Raw genomic sequence first — 21,180 nt, 5'->3', positions numbered from 1 at the left:
GAATTTTATTCCCTGCTGGCAGGAGTATTTTGTGAGTCATGGTTATTTTCTTTTGAATACAGAGCTTCTCTGAGCTGATTAAGTGGAATTAACAACACACTCAGGAATCCTCATAGTTCCCTGTTTCTCTGATCCCTGTGGCTCTTGTTTTACCTCTCCTGCCTTTGGGAACACTTGAGGAATTTATTAATGAGGTCCAATTACTGAAAATTGTGGATTTATAGTCAACATTCTGGCTAAGGCTGGAAAGGAGCTTTTAACTCCTTGGGAATTTAAAATAAACTCCTTGGGAATTTAAAATCAGAACCCACCTTCCCAGGCATTGTTGCTCCCCTAAACCCCCAGAACAAGAGCTGGCCAGTTATCCCTACCAGATGCATCACCAGCTGAGGCTCCCAAGAAGCAGCAGATCACTGGCTCAAGATGCCTCTCAACATACTCTACACACTGGGGAGACCATGGGCAAAAAAGGGTTTCAGTTAATTGTCCAATTATTGCCCAACATTGCATTTATTTGATCAAATTACTTGCACTATGTACAAAGCAGGGGCTCCTGGGAATACTTGATGCTAACTCTGAATGAGGGGTTGAGCTAAAAGGCACTCAGCAGGTCCTGGCATATCTTCTTGAGTTCAGAGGGGCTCCTGCAGCATTGAATTAATTTTGGCCTTTGTCATCTTCTAGCTCTTTCCACAGACAATAGACCTTGAAAATGGACAGCTGCTGATAGCAGTGCTGAGAATCCAAGACTGGCAAGAGGTTTCGTCACAAGTAGAGTGACATTGTTGGTGTATAATGAAAGTCTTTTGTAAAACCAAAATCAATAAAGCAAGGGCTAGGTTTAGGTATATAGTTCTATATTGCTGAATAAAAGGAGCTGGTAATTGATTCCCGGACCTGAGGACAGGTAAAGCAAAGTGAGTCACTCTATACCACCATCTAATTCTGACGGGGTCCCTAAGGAACAATTGTTATTTTTAGTGTGTTGCAGAGTTTTTTTAAACAGGCTTGAAAATAAAGACTGCAGACTTTTCTGCAATTCATATAAACAGTGGGTTTATAGTATAAAACTTAGTATATGCATTGCATGAGCTTGGGTAGAGCATGTGGACAGTGACGGTTCAATGTCTTTGGGAAAGAGTTGAAGGAATAAGGAATTAAGTCTAATGAGAAGAACTTATTCATGGTGCTTCCTGGGAACAGCCCCTGACCAAACTATTTCCCAAATCAGGGCTGGGTGCTGTAGTGTATAAAGCTAGGTGTGGTCTTGTAAAGAAAAGCTGAGGGGTGAGCAAAGAAATGAGCTCTGCAGACCAGAAGCTATCCAGTAGCTAAGCTCCTACATGGACCTCTTATAGCAATATGGATGAGCATGTCTCTCTCATGGACCTTTTATGAGACCTCAGATGTCTCATAAAAGCGTACAGTTGAGGCAGTAACAAGCCTCTTTTCCCCTCTCTACCCAAAGACGTAATTTCACAGAACCTTCAGGGCTTTCTGGATACATTCCCTGTTTTGTCAAGATTGGTTCAAAGGTCCAGTCCTGAGATAGGACTGGAAGGCAGCTCCAGAGAAGTGTGCTTTTAGGGATGGTATGGACACATACACCTTGCTTTGCTGAAAAATGAGACTGAAATCAGATCACATCAACTCCACTGTGTTTTATGGGAGCACTAAAATTTCTGGCCCAGAAGTAAATGACATCTGTATTCCATAGCTCAGGAAGAATACAAAGCTCTACACTTGAAGATTTTCTTCATTCTTGTCTGTCAACTGAGGCTGCATGCTAACTTTTAGTATTCTACTAGCCCAGAACTGGGGTGATAGTTATTCCATATTTCAAAATGGAAAATAGTCCCTTTCATTGTCTGCCTTATGAGGTGTGCCAAAAGCTGTTCCCCTCCCAGGCACCCAGCCAAGTTCCAGGTAGCCCCATCAGTAATATGGGGAAGTTTGGTGCTGAAACTCAGTGAGAAGCTTTTGTTCAAAAGCATAGCATCAACCAAGTCTGAAGAGGCCAATGAGGCCTCAGAATGTCTGTACTTATTATCCAGCACCACCTGCAATGACAATGACATGATTTCTCTCCAAATATGGCAAGGAGTTCAAAGCCCTCCACACCAAGCAGACCAGGCTTCTTAAGCAAACAGATAATTTTCAGTCTGGCTTTGTAGTCAAGATTCCAGTTATTGTCATAACTCAAGAAGAATTGTGGAGTTGGTGTACAGAGACCAGAGGCATGAGGCCTCGTGCCACTTACAAGGGTAACACTGTCTTGGGCTCTGCAACTGCTTGTCAGTGAACCACTGTTTTTCCAGGACAAGAAGGAGTAGCCTGGTGATGAGGAGTTGACATCTGTGGCCCTGTGCAGTCTGCAAAGCTCACAAGGCTGCACATACTTTCAGCTAGATAAAGCCCCTTGGTATTTATGGGATTATTAGTTATTGAGAGTTATGACTGTTTGCAGGGTAGAATTACCCTTTAGTCTACATCTCTCATTGTGTGAGTCACTATGTTGAATAACATATGTTTCCTATATTTGGTGGGATGACCCAATGCTCTGCACTTCTATCCAGAATGGGATTCTATTTAAACATCCCTAGCCTTCCTTTTCTACTAAAATCCCCAAAACATAAGCTTCATTGTCCTACAAATTTATTGTGTTTGAATTTTTATTTTTTGTATAATCAGTTGCAGGACCTGCAATATTAAGCCAGATCAACCATATGCTGGCTGATAGCATCTAGATTATACCAAGTTTGTATGTGTCCTAATGAAAGATGTGTTAATTGACAGAAGAGGATTCCAGCGGTTGGCTAGATTAAAACAATCAGAAAGAGCATTTAACTTCCAGAATTTATGCCATTCCACTGGAACCAGTGAGACTATTCAGGTGCTTACAGCTGAGGACATGCACATTTGTTGGCATGGTTGCTACACCATTGTTCTTGCAAGGAAGGAGTAGTGATCCATCATCATCAAGTGTAACAGGGTGCTAGGGGCTACTTTCATTAGAGGGAACAGCAAAATTCCCATTGATTTCAATGGAAGCAAGGCAGGCTGTGACACAGAAGTAGCAAGCTTATGTAAACAAAAGTTACAGAAAACGTTCCTCATTACAAGTATTTATGATGACTGTGGAGCCTGAGAGTCTTTTGGGTGTGGAACCTCTGAAGTACAGCAATTATTAGTTCACTTTTCTCCTGTGTAATTAAGGCTAAGGCACATCAACAACACACTAATTTTGAGTATGTGGTGCTGACTTCTAAAAGTGATATTACCTCAAGTCAGAGGTTTCTGAGAAAGCACAAATTGCATTAAAACACATTTCCACGACTATACATTTTTTATTGACTTTCTGCTACAGGGAAAATAGTTTTAGTTTTGCTACTCTGGTGTTTCTAGAAGAGTTATAACTTCCCCAGGGTGGGGAACCTCAAATTTATTCTAATATAGGTCTGAACTCCATTACAAATGTCATGTAGATGGTCACACGATTAGGTGAATCTGCCTTTCCTATCCCATTTCTTGCACACACCTCCATGTAGCTAGTGGACACCTTACTACTGACAGGCTTCAAGTTGAAAATAACTGTTATAGGCAGTCCTGGGGGTCTATTCCATGAAAAAATACCAGTTCACAATGCACGGTTTAGGTCAAAACTAACTCCACTGTCTTCATTGAAAATTAAGTAGCTGATTTCTCTATGACTCTCCAGCAAGTGGCAAAAAGCAGTGTGACTAAATAAGGGATAAATAAACCAAGAATCATTTCAGACTGCAAATTCCAGAAAGATTTCAGCTCAGGATCCAAACCTGAGAGCATCATGGCTGCAGACATTAATTCATAAAACTGTTCATATGCATCATAAGTATTTTCCATTTATAAATTTCTGCATTATATTTCCCAATTAAATCCTCAAATTCAAAATCTTTGTAAGAATTGTTTATCCTATTTGGGATGTACAAATTATTGCCTTGGAGCACAGCTATGTCTTTGATCCAAACCTAGAAGAGAAATCTGATCAAGGTACAACAAGCAGTGAAAAATATACAATATTTTTCAAAGATACAATAGAGAAAAATTATCTAGCAAGAGTTACACTTCTATTCCAAGTGTCGGCTCATTCTCTTTTAACTGAAAGTATGAATGCTTGCAATGGTAATACATTTAATCGTTAAATTTATGATCTATAATGGAACTGAGGGTATTGCCGCTAGCCAGAAGAGTGCTTTTAATGTTTTTGAATCCTTTGAGCTTTTGACTTTGGGATATTGCATTGAGACAACTTCTATTATATAAACAAATACATTGTTTTGTTTTTCACTTGAACTAAATTTTTCATTTTTCTTGGCTTCACTTTTCTTTATTATGGTACTTTGTATGCCTTTTCCTTGTTGTGATGGAAGGACCAGAATAGTAGCAATTTGGAGGGGTTTTTAAAGTCTAACTGCTAGTATGTTCTATAAGATACATCGAGGTGCTGACTAGTGCATTCTGAATAGGTGCACTATTTCACTCAAATGGTACAAGTGTGCCTGAGAAAAGAGCTCTCTAAAATCTTTACTTGGTGCTTTTCAAGGATCAGACTCCCTCGTCACTATGGTATCTGGCTTTAAAATCCTTACATCTATTAATGCTAATTAAAATTACCTCTTTTTTTTACCAGCCAATCAATTTATTACTATGCCCCTTTAGTATAATTGAGGGACTACTGGTTCTAATTCTAATTTATTACACCTGCTTTATAGCAGTGCCTGTAAGGTTTTACAGTAGCTCTCAATCTTTAAACCTGAGATGGAAGTGTAGGAGAAATAAGAATTTACTCCCTACCAGCCAGGGAGTAAAGATTTTAATTCTCCAAGGGTTGATATGAGCATTTTAAAATCTAATTTTCTTACTGTTCTGAAGTGTAATTTCTCAATTCTAGTTTTGAATGGATGCCTCCTAGGTGTTGTGAAATTTATTTATATTTTGGTCAATCCTGTGTTAGAGATATAGCGATTCCTTAAGGACACTGCTGTAGGTTACTTAGAGTTGCAAAGCATATCACACAGTGAAAGAAGACCCAATGGAAAAGTTGCCAGCTGTTTTAATAGCAGTTTATTTAAAGATATTCTCTAATCTAGAACTCTACCATTTAATAACAATGTGGGAGCAAAACAAGAAATATGTACAGTTTTTTTGAGATGACTGGTTTTTCATAAGAGGGTTATAAAGTCTCATCTGTCTGATATTAAAGGCTTAGATTTTTTTTTTCCTATTTCTCACTTCAGAGTAATTCTGTCCTTGAGCATTGGATTCAGGTTGAATCAGGTTATGTGATTTGCTAATCTTCTGCAACACAGTTTTGGTGATTTACAAAGTAGGGTCAATTATCCTGAAAATACAGTATAACTTCCTGCAGAGAAAGAAAAATACAGACAACAAATTTTGCTGCACTTTTTTGGCCCAGGGTCCTTCCACGTGAGAAAGGCTGAATTACGCCTTGTGCCTGTGTCTGCCTGTGACATTACACTGCAATGTTTGCTCTTGAAATTCATGAACAGACATGACCAGAAGAGAAGCCGTTAAATCTAAAAACGTTTTGTGTGAATCCTGCCTCAAACATCATAATCTGTTTGTTCATCTGATAATGGGAGAGGCTGCAACATTAAGAGAAAAAAGAGTTTTTACATACAAGCCTTGACTTGAACCCTGACAGCTTTTTACAAACTTAGTGTAATATAAAATTTATTTCTAGTTTTTGTGAGTGTGAGATGTTCTGGAGCTTGCAGAATACATAACATGCCAAGTGTGTCTTTCTCCTCCTATCTTTTCAAACTCTTTTTCCCACAGCACATGTGGGCTTTTCATGAATACTGTGACAATTTCCTTGGATGGCCTTCAACAAGTCACTGGGATGAGCTGTCCTTGAATCCCTGAGTTCTGAATTAGGAACTAAATCAACTCACTTCCATGAGCAAAATAGAAGATAAAAAACTTATTCCCCTCTCCCACTTTATTTTAAATTGCATTCCAGAGCAGGGACTGATTCCAAAGCAGATATGTCAATGGTGAAATTACAGTTTTTTGGTCTTTTTTCTTTTTTTTGTAAAGTATAATAGCCCAAGTGAGTGTCATGATACTACAGAAGATTATAATATCAGTACTTAAACTTCTGGAACTCTGCACATGGCTGAGGTATCACTGAGATAAATAAACCCTGTGTTTTTTGTGCAGCATCACATGCTCTATTTTAAAGTAAACCAATTCCATTATAGTGTGAGTTGTAAGACTGTCTTGCTCTTTTGTTAACAGAAATGCTTCATTTTATAAAAGAAAAGGATGAAAGGACACACAGAATAAATAAATCTGCTTTTTTTTCCATGCCTCTGTTGAGTGTCTGTTTCCCAGTCCTTGGCAGTACTGAAGGTTTATTATGACTGGGTTTTGTAACAGCAATCATACCCCAGGAATGATTTTTTTACCCCAGGTAAAAATACTCAGACATGACTCACCAAAAGAAGAGATCTTTACATTCCTACAGTTAATTCTGTACATTGCATATTAATAAAAATTGTGGACACATACTTCTGTGTTCACTCTCTTTCACTGTGGAGCAAAGGTTCTAAAACATGCAAGTTCCTCCTGGTATTGCTTTTTGCTTGCATAGCCTGTCAGAGTTGAGATGTGCAAAGCATTTTTTCTTGTTACCTAGTCTTCTTGCCTAACAATTAAAAGGGCTTCTGCTTCATAATCATAATGTTGAGATAAACATTACAGCCATTGTACAAATTAGGTAAAAAATTGAACAGAGTATAAAAATGAAGAATTTTTAAAGACATTGCAGCTTTGGTGTCTGTCACCATTTTTCATTAGATGTAGATATCTCTGAACTCATCAGAGCCCATGTCACCCTTGTGTTTATCTCCAAAGCAAAATTATTGTCTCTGGACTGTCTGATTAAGCAGTCCAATGACCAGAGTTTATATTTGCAGCATTTCTGTGACACATATGCTAATCAAGCATTTTGAGCCATTTTCTGTTTCCAGGTGATTTGTCAGGATCTTACATCTGAGAGCCTCGTGACTCTGAGCGCAGAATAATTTCAAGGCTTAGATTCAGTGTGGATGGTACTGAAACCTCAGAGAAATCCTTGTGAAGGTTCCACCCAAGAAGTGAGAAGACTGGTTTGCCCTGCTCTTCTGAGATTGCTGCTTTCTTGATCACACCAAACCCAATTCAGGAAGGAAGACCCACTCTAGCCTCAACCCAGCACAGCCCTGGGGAGGAAGGGCATGGGGTCCCTCAAGGGTGAAAGGAAGGGTGGGAGGCCTGACAGGGGCTTCTGGTTCAGACCTGTGTCAATTAGTTATTCATCATGACTATAGAGGCCCAATAACTGCTCTATAGTTTCCCTTGCCCACTCTTTGATTTCTATACTTGCATTCTGACACCTTTAGCTTGTTTTGAACACTCAGAAACCAGAGCTCTGGCTGGGTTTTCAGAGATTTTAAGTGCAACTTTGAGCAACCTGGAGTACTTTCACTTGCTGTTTGCTAATTACCTCTTTTTTAGTCACAGTGAACTGAAAAATGTTGTTCTTTGAGTATTAAAAATCACAACAGTGTTCAGCTAAATTGGCCTCAGACCCTGCTTCATCATAATGAAAGCATTTACATCACTGCAGAGGTTAATTTCCCTGCTTCTGCAGTGCTCTCAATGTGTGTTGGCCTTCCCAGGTTATTTTAATAAATGACTGTCAAAGTAGCTACAGGCATTTTGCTGCTGGAACGGAGTGTGGTTTTGCAAAGCAAACATCTGTGGGGCTTTCCAGATGCAGGAAGAGCATGGAAGTGGGTGTTATCTCTCAATGGGAAGGGAGGAATGTGGCTAGCAGCAGCAAATTTACCAAACATGTGAGTAAATATATCTATATTTTGCTATTTAGAACAAAATAAAATAAGGAAGACAAGGTTTAAAAAAAAAAAAAAAAAAGGAGAGAGTATAAAAAATTAAATCTGCATGAAAGGGAAATTTTTTCATGCTTTTAGTTTTGCATGGCTGTTTTCCACAACCTAGGACTGTTCAAAGCACAAGCACAAGAAGGGAATTTCCCCAGGAACTTCCCACATTGGCGCAGCTGGAAATGTCAGGGACAAACAAGGATTCATAGATACCACAGAGATGCTGTGAGAATCAGTCCTGGTTAGCAAAAGGAATTAAATTTTCCATCTAGGACTAACTAAAAGAACTTCTGCCTTTCTTCTAGCTTTCTTGGCTGCGGTCACACTTTTACCACTGCATCCTGGGTGACTTGGAGCATCAGCTGCCAATTTCATCTGTAGGAGCTTCCCCTCTAATGAATATATGGTGGGTTTCAAGCAGAGTCTTAAAACTCTGTCCTAAAGTCTTTGACAAATAATTGAGTTCAATACATATTTTCTCTCAAATTTCACTTGATGTGAAACTGCCTGAGAGATGTGTTTATATGTTCACAACACACATGAAAAGAGAACCAAAACAGGGCAGAAATCTATAGCTGAGGTAAAACATGTGTGAGGAACTTCTTGATGCTGGGCTGAAGATCAGACAAGCCTATAAAAAGGGCAGGGAATGTTCAATATGGACTGAGTCAGCCCAGCAGCTGTGAGGCTCCTCCCTCCCCACTTCAATGATTTTATTGTTCACCCAAGCCACTGGCAGGCAGTCAGGAGAAATCCTCTTGGCCCTGCATCTGCCTCTCTGCTGGATGCAATCAGGCCTGGACAGCAACTTGATGCTGCTTCAGTTGTCTTGGTGAGGTCTTGCTTGATGTGACCTCTTCTGATGGGCTGCAAAGGCAGCGGACACCAGGGGTGCTCTGCAGACCTGACCCGTGCACCATCCTGGAAATCCAGATGACATAAATAACATGACATGACTTAAACAAAATAAACAACAAATGCTCCCAGAGTATTAGATAAATGCTGACTAGAACTGCAAGTTTCAGATGCTTAAATTAGATCTCCCTGTGGTTGCAGGTGCAGATTTTCCCCATACAGCTAATAATGGTTCAGACTGTTGGTGTGTTTTTCAGATTTTTTTTTCTCAGATTTTACCAATCAGGTTCACTTTGGGCTTGGCATTCCCTGTAACTCTGCCACTAACTGCTCTGTGAACTGCCAAATGCATTTCCAAATGCACAAAATCTGATAATTTTGAATTGCACTGTCCTCCTTCCTTCTTCTATAGGTTATTTTGAGGGGGAAAAATATACCTGAAATGTCAGGGAAAAGACAGTTTCCTTTCTCTTTTCTTTTTCACCATTGAGGAAAGATTCGTTGGTCCCTAAGAAGCATTGTGTCCGAGGCTCCAAGGACAGCCCTAGTCCTCTCTGAAGCAGCTGGTTTTGTGTGTGTGCTCTAGACAAAACCATAATTGCACTGAAAGAATTCACAATGCTGTGTTCCATGATAAAACCAACCAAATAAATACATACATACATACATACATACATAAGGAATTCTAGGCATTAAAAAGCCTTAAGCCTCAAAACATGTTCAAAGAAGAGTCCTGCTCTGATCTGCACCTGCTGGTGTGAAATAAACTGAACTGTGGCCGTTGGCATCATAGAGGGCTCACCTGTCTGGCACCAGAGACAGCCAAGGGGATGCAGCCACAGAGAGGTTACATGCTTTGTCTGTGAAAATCCAAGCCTTGAGTGCATACAATCATCTTTTCACAGTGTGTTAAACACCTCCTGGTCATTGGAGGGCTGGCTGATCACAAGTGTGAAAGAAGATCACTTCTTAACACTTTGTCTGTCTGTCTGCCTGCCTGTCTGTCTGTCTCCACAGGGGTTGTCTCCTCTGCCATAGTATCTGACTGCCTTTAATCTATCAATTTACACACAGGTGATGCACACTACTTTATTTTGCTTTTATCTCTAAAGCTTATTTGTGATATTTCAATTCTCACAAGGTTCTGGATGCTCTCTCACGGTGTGAAGAGATAAACTCCTTGTTAAAGTCAAAAGAGACCTAAAATTCTTGTTGTGAGGGGCAGAGGGCCATCTGAACCTGGGGCAGAACTTAAAAACTCCTAGCTTTTCACTTTGAATCTCCGAAAGCAGATATTGTTTCCAACAGTGCAAGGAATCATAGTGTACTGCCCTGGGTTAACGTGTCCTTCCCCTAACAAGCTTCACAGTGCACACAATTCATGGTAAACAGAGATCTGGTATCTGGGACATGTGTGTTAACAAGTTGCCTCTCCCCCAGGAGTCTGCTGGGTTTACTGGCTTGCTAACACAGCTCTCTCCCTCTCATGCTCTAAGGCTTCCCCTTTTGTCATATATAGGCACAAAATGCAGTGGAAAAGCAGTAACCAAGCTTATTTCAGTTTCGTTGGAAGTCAGATCCTGAGTCCTTCTGGTTTTGAGTTAAATCTGTTGCACTGGCTCAGCATGTGTTTCCAGTTGAACTCAAGGGCGAGGCACCTCCGCTCTCAGTGAGAAGTCTGTTTCTGCTGGAGGCTGGGAGTGCTGCCTAACTGCTCTGCAGAGGAGGAGGAGGAGGAGAAGGAGTACCGAGTGTGCTCACAGTAACCTGCTGCAGATTCCCCCCAGAGCAAAACTGCAGCCATACTGCAGCACTACCAACTCTTGCAGGCAAGCAGGAGAAACAGGAAACTCAGGAAATGACCAGACAGACCCACCAAGATTTTGGAGGTTATTTACAACACCAGGTAGAAATTCAAAATGTGAAAGACCATGTTAGCACAACTTAAGCCAGAAAGCCTCAGGTTGGCACTTTTGTGTGACTGTCTGACATGACTTCATGTAAATCTCATGTGTGTACTGCAATGGTACAGTCCTACGAAAGCCTCAGTTCACCTTTCTAAACAGCCCAGCAGAACACAATAGAACCATTTTAATCTGCACTGAGATTAAATCTGAGCACTCTAAATCAGACTTTTCCTTTCATTGAATATAAACAATCAAATCTCACTGTGAAACCCTTTCCTGCTTTACTCAGCAACAGGCTCTTGCATTTCACCTCTTTTTTATTTAGTGAAATTTTTTATTTAGTGAAAATGCTCTTATTTAAAAGACGCTTTAAATAAAAGTGCTTCATATTCAACAAGAGGTATCTGAAAATCTGTTTTATCCTGGCACTACAGAGCTGGAGGAAATCTGACGTGAGCAACTCTCAGAAAAACTTTTTAAAGAATCAGATTAAAACTTTTTAAAGGTCAGATTATTGCCCTTGCTCCTCTCTAAATCCAGAATGTATCTACTGATTTCTGAGGAGCTGGCCCAGAGTTAGGTAAGAGAAAGTAAGATTTAAATGAATAGTTTGCTTTTTCAAGACTGCATCTTTGCAGGTCGCCCCCTTGCAGTGCTCTGTTCCAAGTAACTTGCTCTACCTCCTGCTACCCCATGTGCTTTTCCTCAAATACCTTCTTGCCCACTTGGAGATTTAAGTACCTGAAAGTGCAGAAAAACCTTCTCATTGCCAGGTGGTCTCCCTGGCCTCTGGTCCACCAAGGACTGCCTGGGAGAGCCTCCAGTCTGCTCCCGAGGGAAGCAGCCTGAGCTGAGGGTGGGTTCTCCTGCCCTTCTAGGGACACTTGCCAGGTGAGACAAGCACACCCAGGCACCAAAAGGCAGCTTTAACCCTCTGAGGCCAAATCAGGAGGTCAGCAGGAGGCCGCTTGTGACATGACATCCCATGCCCGCTGCCTAGCCCTGGTCTTCACCAGGCATCTTTCTTTCTGCAAGGAATATTAGGTAGTGCCAGTCATCTAAAAAGTGCATTTCACTTTCTAATGAAATAACAAAGAGGGAGGGGAAACAAAGAAAAAGAGGAGAAACTGGCAGGGAATCCCATCATTCTGGTCTGTAATAATTAAATGGTGCTTGAATGTATGCATTGAGAAAGCCTCATTTGCTTTCCCCCTCCTCAGAGACTAATTTAAAACATATCACAGGTTTTGCAAAGGCATTCCTATTACTATTGTGCTGCAAATCCTGTCTGATCCAACCCTCAAATATTTATGTAAACTGAAATATGTCTGGAAAGAAGTCAAAAAAATCCCCCAAATATGCCACACAATCTCATTCCCACATATCCCTCCCACCTCATTTATATTCATGTTAAACCCTTTCCAACTAGTTCCCAACTGGTAGGTGGTGGTTGATGAGTGATAATTGCAGAGTCTGTTTCTTTGAGTGCATTGATGGCCAAACCTCTTGCCAAACAATTTAGTCTGGAATTTTCAGTAGTTGTTTGCAGCAACCTTTTTTTTTCCTTTACAAATAGATACATGTAGTTTGTAAATTTTTAGTATTATTTCTTATTATTGACAGTGTTCAGAAAGAAATAACTTCTAAAACATTTAAATTGAGGTCATTCTGTCTAGGGTACAGGGTATGCTTATACACCATACCCTGCTTAGCTGACAGATTCCAGTAAGAACAGGATAGATATGTGTAAAATGAAGCCACTTGTAAAACCTTTCTGTACCATTTGCAAATGGCATCTGCCTCTCTGTTTGCAGTGTTTTGGTTGACAGATGCTGCCAATTCACTTCCCTGGACCGGCAGGGCTGAGCAGTGCAAGGGATGTGTGTGAAATGAGCCACATTGTCAGCTGCCTCTGTACCTGACTGTCCCCGCAGAGCTGATGAAAGCCTGCAATTTCATTGACTTCAGTGGTGGAGAATGCTGCCAGGGCTGGAGGGACCAGGGTGTGACAGGCAGCTCCCCACTGAGGGGGGAGGACAAGCTGTGTCTGGTAGTGTGCGATGTCGAGAAAGCTGGGAACCCCTGCTCATAAAGCACCAGAATTCTTTGTGCCTGAGCACCCAGTGTCTTGAGGCACAGGTCCTTCTTGGGAAGACAGTGCTACTCCCTTCATAAAACCAATCCAGCACTTCTGCCTTATATGGAGCCTTTTTGAAGTGTACTTTTTCCTCATATGCAGCTACTTCAAACCCTTCATTTTGAAAGAAGATTGCATCAGCCACTGCAGTGCAAGGTCTGGATGACCCTGCCATGCTGAGAAGCTCCAGGGCACCCATAAACTGAAGGAGCACAAAATCCCAAAGCCACAGAGGTGGCCACATCCTCCTGCTCTGCAGTGCAAGAGGAAAATGTAGAGCAGAAAACAGAGCCACTTCCATGATACTGTAATGATAATGGAGTGCTAGAGGTAACCTCAGAAACACGATGGGAAAATACCTTTTCAAGTGGATTCTTTTTAAGAGTCAGATGTGCTGATCTGCTATTACAGGAATATTTACAAGCAAGAATGAGATTAATTAAATCTGGAATTTGTATGACTTTGGGACATATTTGGGAGAAGGAAGCTAAGTATGTCGCCAGTTGGTTGCGCAGCAGGAAGAAGAAAAGGTGGTGGCCTACCCTATGTTATGTTTTTATTTAAGGGTTTGAATGCACAACATGAAGCCTGGTAGGACTACAAGCTGTACATCTGACATATTGGCAACCTTCCCCTGCCTCCCCCGCCTCCTTTCTTTCTCTGTTCAAAAGCAAAGCTCTGACTATATCCAACTGTTCTGCACTCTCCCCCTGACAGTCTGTACAGTCCCTCACCCAGCTCTCTGAGGGATGGGACGTTCATGCAGTCAGGATGACCATTTCAGTTCTAAGAGATTCCCCACACAAGACTCTCACCAGTCCTCTTCTGCTACCTGGTGGCCTCAGGTGGATGAGGGGGGATCTCACCTGGAGAGATCCTGACCCCCCAAAACAGACCCAGAGCAAGGTGCTGTCTTCAAGCTGGTTCCACAACAGCAAGTCAGTCCTAACAAAGCAGAGAATGTCTGTATTTGGATTGCAATTCTTTCTTTCCTGCAAATATCCTAGTGAGTGTGATCCACCTGATTTCTTCTCTCACTTTTAACACAATTTGCAAGTATTTTTCACCTTTGAAGCCTCTCTTTCCATGTCTTTGTGAACTGTTAAATGAGAATTGTATAGGTTTTTCCAAATACTGCATTATGAGGGAACACTTTTATCTCTCATGAAAAAAGAAGGGTTTGTGTAAGGATATGTTTCTGTTAATTACTACACCATCCTGAAGATATTCTCTGCAGAGATCTTTACTTCTAAAATGTCACTGCATGGAAGATGAACAGTATTGAAATTTAAATTCCTGTCTTTTCTGTCAGTAGTTATTTCAACTGGATCTATTCCGCTGTTTCTCTAAAATAATATAGCAGTACAAAACTGCAGCTAGCCTCAGGGGAAGCCAATCAAATCCAGCCTGATGAAATATTGGAAATTTCTGCATTTTTCTAGGGAAAAAATTTTGCACTTTGAAAATAGTCAGGTAGAGCTAGTCAGCAAAAAGGGTTAGAAAGACATTGCTACATTAAGTATGTGTTGATTTTATTTGTCAATGCAGGTCCCAAAGTGGGAGCCTGAGTCTGGGTAAGGTTAAAGAAATACATGTGTCCTTTATTTCTTCTAAGTGAGATTGGTAAATCATGTATTTTTTAGACATCTAACATTTTAATCCTTATCTTTTGGCAGTCGATCTACATTGCTGGAGTGGGAGTAGGCAGGTTTAAAAATAACAGCTCATAATTTTAACCCTTTTTAATTTTACAAAGTTTCATTGCCAGGTGTGTCTTCTCAGTTTTTTAAAGTTCTGGAATTATTCTGATATTCATCAACTAACTTAATAGAAATCATCTACTGAAGACTAGGCAGCTGGGAAACTAGTTAATGAAATGAAAAATTCTCAATATTTTTTTGTACTGGTATTCATTGAGTATGACTTTGTTATGTGCAGCAAGGCTTGTTTTCCAAAAAGGACTTTTAGAAATAACAGAGAGATCATAGGCAATACATCTAGACTTCGTTCTACACCTGAAATGTTGGTTTTTATAGTGTTCATAAGTTCTAACACTTCTAAAGCTGAAGCTGGTTCACACCTCTAAGCAAGGGATGTAGTGAGAAACCATCTGCTTTGAAAGTGCTCCTCTGCTCCAAAGTACCTAATTAACATTCCTTTTAAGACTGAAATAACCTACTGAGTTCTCCTATTTGCAGCCACCTTGATAATAGAATAAAAGTACTTCCATTATGTATATCACCAGATTATAGGACCTGAAATATTTAAAATTCTTTTCTATTTTAGAAAAAAGAAGATCTGTTCTTTGAAAGGGTCAAGGCCATTGAATTTAAAGTAGACAGCAAAAAGGCTAATTGAACAAAATGGGAATTTCCTGATGCCTACCTACACATCCAACCCTCCACTCCCCACAGGATCAAGATCACTTGATTTGTTCAAGAAATACTATTTTCATCTTTCTTAAAACAGTGGAAGATGTAAAGGTGCTGCACAGTTTTAATGGGAAGAAGAATCAGTCAAAGGTTATTTGTTTAACTGCCAGCTCACTTTATGAAGTCGTACAATGGCTGAAGGTGCTTTTGGAGGTCATCGAGTGCAACCCTCCTGTTCAAAGCAGAGTGAATTCAGGACTGTGTCCAGTCAGGTTTCAACACCTTCAGGCACAAGATCTCCACAACCTCTTTGGGCAACCTCTCCCAGTGCTTGATTAGCCTTAGAGTAAAAAATAGGGTTTTTTCCTGTATTTAATTGGATTGTCTTGTCTTTCAGTTTCTGTCCATTGTCTCTAATCCTTTCACTGGGTACCAGTGATAAGAACCTGGGTCTTTACTACATTTTTTCAATTATTTATACACCTTGATAAATTTCCCTGAGGCTTCTCTTCCCACAGTCCCTGCACTCTCAGCCTCTTCTTCTGTATCAGGTGTTCCTATCAGAGTCATCTTCACAGCCTTTTTTGGACACATTCCAGTATGTCCTCATGTCTCTTGCACTGGACTGGACACAGTCCTCCAGATGTGACTCACCAGTGCCCAGTAGTGTTGGCAAGGCTCTTTCTAATGCAGTCTGATGTTGGCTGTCTTTGCTACAAAGGCTCACTGCTGGATCATATTCAGCTCCTTATTCACCAGGATACCCAGATCTTTCTCTGCCAGTTACTTTCCAGGTGGTTGTTCTCCAGTCTCTATTGGTGCACAGGGCTTTTCCTCACCAGGTGCAGGACTTTGCATATCCCCGTTTCACAAGGTTGCCTTCTGTCAATTTCTCCAGTCTGCTCCATCAAGATCCACTGAATGTTAGCATAGCCATGGAGTGTGTACCAACCACTCCTCCCAGTTTTTCACCATATGCCAACTTGTAGAGGGTCCACACTCTCCAGTCTCACATGTCACTAATGAAACTGTTAAACAGGATTAGTCAAGTCCTGTCTGCTGAGGACCCCCACTAATGACTGGCCCATGGTTGCATTTTGTATTGCTGAGGGCATAATTGGAAGCTGAAAATTCAGCCAGCTTTCTGTCCATTTCACAGTCATCTTTCTCAGCCTGTGCTTTGTCAGCTTCTCTATGAGGCTGTCACAGAAGTGTCAAAGGCCTTACTAAAGTCAAGGTAAACAAGACCCACTGTTCTCCCTTCATACACCAAACTAGCCTCATTTTAGAAGGCTGTCAGGTTACTTAGAAAAGAGCTCCTCTTTGTAAATCCATGCTGACTACACACAATCACTTTCTGGTCTTTCATGAAACTGGAAATAGTTTCCAGGATTATCTGCTCCATCACTTTCACAGTGATTTAGGTGAGTCTAACTGTCCTATATTTCCCCAGATTTTCTTTCCTGTCTTTCCTGAGAAGTGAGGTTTGCTTTGTCTCACCCCACACGAATGACTCCAGTCATCATGGTCTTTCCAAGATAAGCAAGAAAGTCTTTGCAGTTACATTGAGCAGCTGCCTCAGCAGTTTTGAGAGCATCCCATGAGACTCCATGACTCCAGGGTCTGTAAGAGTTCCCTAACCTGACCCTCCCACAAGGGTACATCTTCCTTGCTCTGGGATCTTCCACTGTTTTCACAGATTCTGAAGGCAGTTTTTTTCAACAAAGACCTAGTGGAAAAGACCATTAGCACCTTGGCTTCTCTGTGTTTATTCCCTCCCTTGCTGTGTTCAGCAGTGGGCCTGTGCTTTCTCTAGATATTTTACTGCTGAAATACCTGCATAAACCTTTCCCATTACCCCTTACCTCTTTCACCAATTTAAGGTCTACATAGGCTTCAGCTTCCTAACATCATCCTCGCATGCTCAGTGGTTCTATATTTCTCCTGACTCTGTTTACATAGTTTCTCCCAGCTGTCCATTCCATACAAATGTCCTCAATGTGGTAAAGTCCCAGAAACACCACAGCTACTGTTGTGCTTTTCACTATGGGATAACTTTGGGACATATATCTTCTGCTGAAGCCTTTCAAAAACCTCCTGTTGTGGTGGGCAGCTTAAATGCAGCAACATATCAGATATCAAAGGCAAGAGGAGAGGAGCACGTGCAGGTGACTTTTCATCAAAACTCTCCCTTGTTTTATACTTGGCTCAGACAAGCTATTCATTAAATTTTCCTGGCTCTCTGATCACCTAGACACAATCTCTTGTAGCATTCATAAGCATTTTGCCTACTCCTCTCACAGTGATTAGGGGCAGCAAGGCTGACTAGAAAATGACTCAATTTCATCAAAGATTTCAAAGTTTCTCTAGTTAATGTTTCATTCTGCTTTGGGTGAAAGCCAAGATCTCATGGATTAAAGGCTCAAACTGGTCTTCAGACAGCATATTCAATTCTAGGTGCAAAGTGATTATCTTAGCTAGCATGTGAAGTGAAAACACTAGAAACATTGCACATGAGTGAGGTGGCCAGTTTGGACTGTCAATGAGCCTGTATTTCCTGTGTATTTTTACAGTACTCATTGCTTGAAAGTCCTCTTTGTCTTTTCTGTTGCTTCATTTCATATCCTCAGAAAGGAGGTAAAGGAATTAATTAAATTACCTTTCATTACTCAGAAAGGTAATTTTTGTGAATTTTCCTGAACTTTCCCTAACTCTTTCCATGGCTGCACCTTCTGCAGTGAACATTCAGAAGGTGCTGCTGCCAATGTGCCTGACCTTCTATAACTTCTGTTTTGCATGTCCTATGGGTAGTACCTCCTCAAAACTGCCGTACTTCTTAGGCAGATACTGCACAGTGGTGTTGAGGTTTCACTAATCTGACCACACCGAGAGGTAAATCTTGTTCACATGAAAATTTGGAGGAAACAGCAGTGCAAATCCCAAGGTTTGTGTGCTGCATGAGCTCCCTCCACCTGTTTGAAGTGTGACAGTATCATGCCTTTAGAAGCAGAATGTAATAGCAGCTCAAATGCCATCCCCACGCTCTGCTGAAAGCACCAGGGCTTGCTCCCCGCTCAAAGTCTCAACTAGTCCTGCAAATTTTACTCCTTTAAACAATAGGAAAGAAATTACATCCCTCCAAACTATTGCCTGTTCCAGATCCCCTTGTGAAATATCAGCCACAGAAGAATGTGCACATATTTATGAAATAATTTCTCATATAAGTTTTAATCAAATTAGTAAATACCACTGACATTTAAGTAATGATTGTTAGGACCTCATTTTAAACCTTTTGAGGTGAATAAAAGTGGTTAACTCCTCTCTACACTGTTGTTTCTAGTTATCTGCAAGTTCATAAATAGAGCTTTCTGTTATTTTAACCTTAGTGTTTGAAGACATTCTTTGAATTTGATTTATTAATGGTTATTTCTCTGCTCACCTCAAATTCCCTTAGAAATAAGCACCTCAGTACCTTAAGTAGACCTTTCTACTGATTTTCAATGAGTACTTTGTTCCATGGCAAACTTCAGCTGACAAGGTGTAAGCGTGTAAAGTCAATCTGAAAATTAGATGATATTAAAAATGTCTTTTCATCTTGTAGCAGCAAAATAATTAGTCTCCATTAGTCATCACCTAATTACTCCCTATATTTCATGTTTCCACTTCTAATTTGGAAGTGTGTACAACAGTGGATGAATCATTAGGGATTCAGGCTTTGGTATAAAACCTAACCCTTCCATTATGGCCTTAAATTTTGTTGTAGAAATTACATTTTACCATCCATATTAGAAAATCCTATAAAGTAAAAACTGCACTTTAACAGGAATAATTGTACATGGAGACAAGGACAAAGGAAAAGTCCTAAGACTGTGAATGAAGAGAAACACCAAGTTATCCCCTTGACTTCACACAACAACAATCTGTCATGTCCTTTGGGGTGGTAAATAGTTTCCCTGCCAGGAAAGGATACAACTACACCAGATTAGGAATAAATAAAGATGTCAAAGGCATTAGACATGGCATATGTGTTCAAAATTCCAGATAAAATAACTATATCCCAAAATATGTTATTCTCTAAGCATTTACATTCTCTGTATTTCCAAAGAACCTGCCTTCTCCGGTGCTGGGGTATTATGGTCTCAGCCAGAAGAGGTGAAGAAAGCTCTCCTGGTAGAGGACTTGTGCTTGTCTGCTCTATGGGCTTGGACCTTTGCAGAATCCTACCAGTGCTTTATTCTTTCTCTTGGAGTTGTCCTAATCTGACATCAAAGTTCAGCCAGCAGAGGCAGCTGCTCCTCCTGTCTCCATCTCTATTTGTCTTTGTTTCAGAACTCCCAGCAGGATTCAGCCACAATGCAAGCAGCCAAGTGAGTAGCATGGAACAGCCCAAGACTCACATTCTAAGGCCACAGAAAGATCTTAGGTGGGCAAAGAGCTTGATAAGCAAATTCAGAAAAGTTGCATTTGTTGATTTCAGATAATACCTCCTTGTCCAACATGTTGATATCAGAATACACCAGAACACACAAGAACTTCTGCTTGTAAGATCATCATTTAGAGTGAAATTTAGAAGGGCACAATGGTCCATACTAAATATGTAAAAGGTTACTGATAGGCATAACTGGGTAGGAATGTTATGCACGCCTGAAATGTGTTATAGGAAAAATTATCATTTTTTTTTCAAAGAAGTAGGAAGAAGAAGGTAATTTAATTTTCTGGTATCACTTTTACCAAGGAAAGGAACTATCCCACTTTAGTTGATAGGTCACAGTCACCAGAATTATAGTAAAATATGGATTTGAATATGAATAAAGCCATCTCCCTGAGCACGTTGTTTGTGTATGCTTGGCTTTTTTCTCTTATTTATCCAACATTTACCTAGAAGTGGATCAATCATTTCTCCATCGTGTTTACAATCACACAGAAGCATTTTAGAGTAGAGAGGATGACTGATGAGCACTTTACACACATACTGGGGCAGCTCTATTCATTACCTTAATACAAACATGCAATACACACAATAACCTTTGTGGCCACAGATAAAGTTGTTGGATAAGAGATTTCCTAAGAAAAAATACCATTCAGACAGAGCCAAAGTAAACAGACTCCTCTGCTCCCCTCTCTTGACCTTTTGGAGATCTGTATATGGTATATCTATAAAAAATAGTTCACAGCGTTCACAGCCCTTTTTCATATCCATGGGTTTGGTTTTGACATAATATGAAATGATAGGCAGTATTGCCCTATTCTGGCATCCTTCAGCTAGTCCTGTAAAACATGAGCCCAGAAGCTGACCAGAAGCAATGATATGGCCTTCGTAGTAGAACAATACTCCTCTCAAAATATATTGCCTGCTGTGCACCCCTGCTTTTGTACCAGAGAATTTACAAACAGAGCCTAGAAAGGGGCTAGGCCAGTGCATTAAGTAGGATCCTCTAAGAGAGTTCCAACTCTGCAATTCTTTCATAGCTGAGAGGGCAGCAGATGGAAACATCTTCAGTATATATCCTTGCAAACAGCTTTCCATGCTCAGCATAAACCAACCAGGAGCCACAATTTCCCCCCAGCTCTTTGGACAATAAGACTGCATTTCATTTTCTGTGGGACATCTGTGAAACAGGAACCAGAGAAGCATTTCCAAGGAAGTCAGCTGTTGTCTAATCTGCAAGTGTAGGGTTCAGAATTTACACTAATATCAACTTTTCTTTTGTTTGTGAACATTACAGCAAATCTTCCCTTTGGTGTTTGTTCTCCAACACTCCAAACACGCTGGGCACTCTAGCTCCAGCAACTCACAGAGTGGGGAAAATAGCTATGGGACAGAAAAAACTTCAATCTTACTGATTCAAAGATAAAAGTAGATCTGAGTATGGTGTGTGTGATACGCCTTGGATCCAAATGACTTAGGCACTATTTCTTGAGTGCTGAATGAATATAACCACAACATGAGTAGGCTGGCA

The sequence above is a fragment of the Zonotrichia leucophrys genome, chromosome Z (genome assembly GCF_028769735.1).
Source record: "Zonotrichia leucophrys gambelii isolate GWCS_2022_RI chromosome Z, RI_Zleu_2.0, whole genome shotgun sequence".
NCBI lineage: Eukaryota > Metazoa > Chordata > Aves > Passeriformes > Passerellidae > Zonotrichia > Zonotrichia leucophrys.
Note: the sequence above shows the minus strand (reverse complement) of the source record.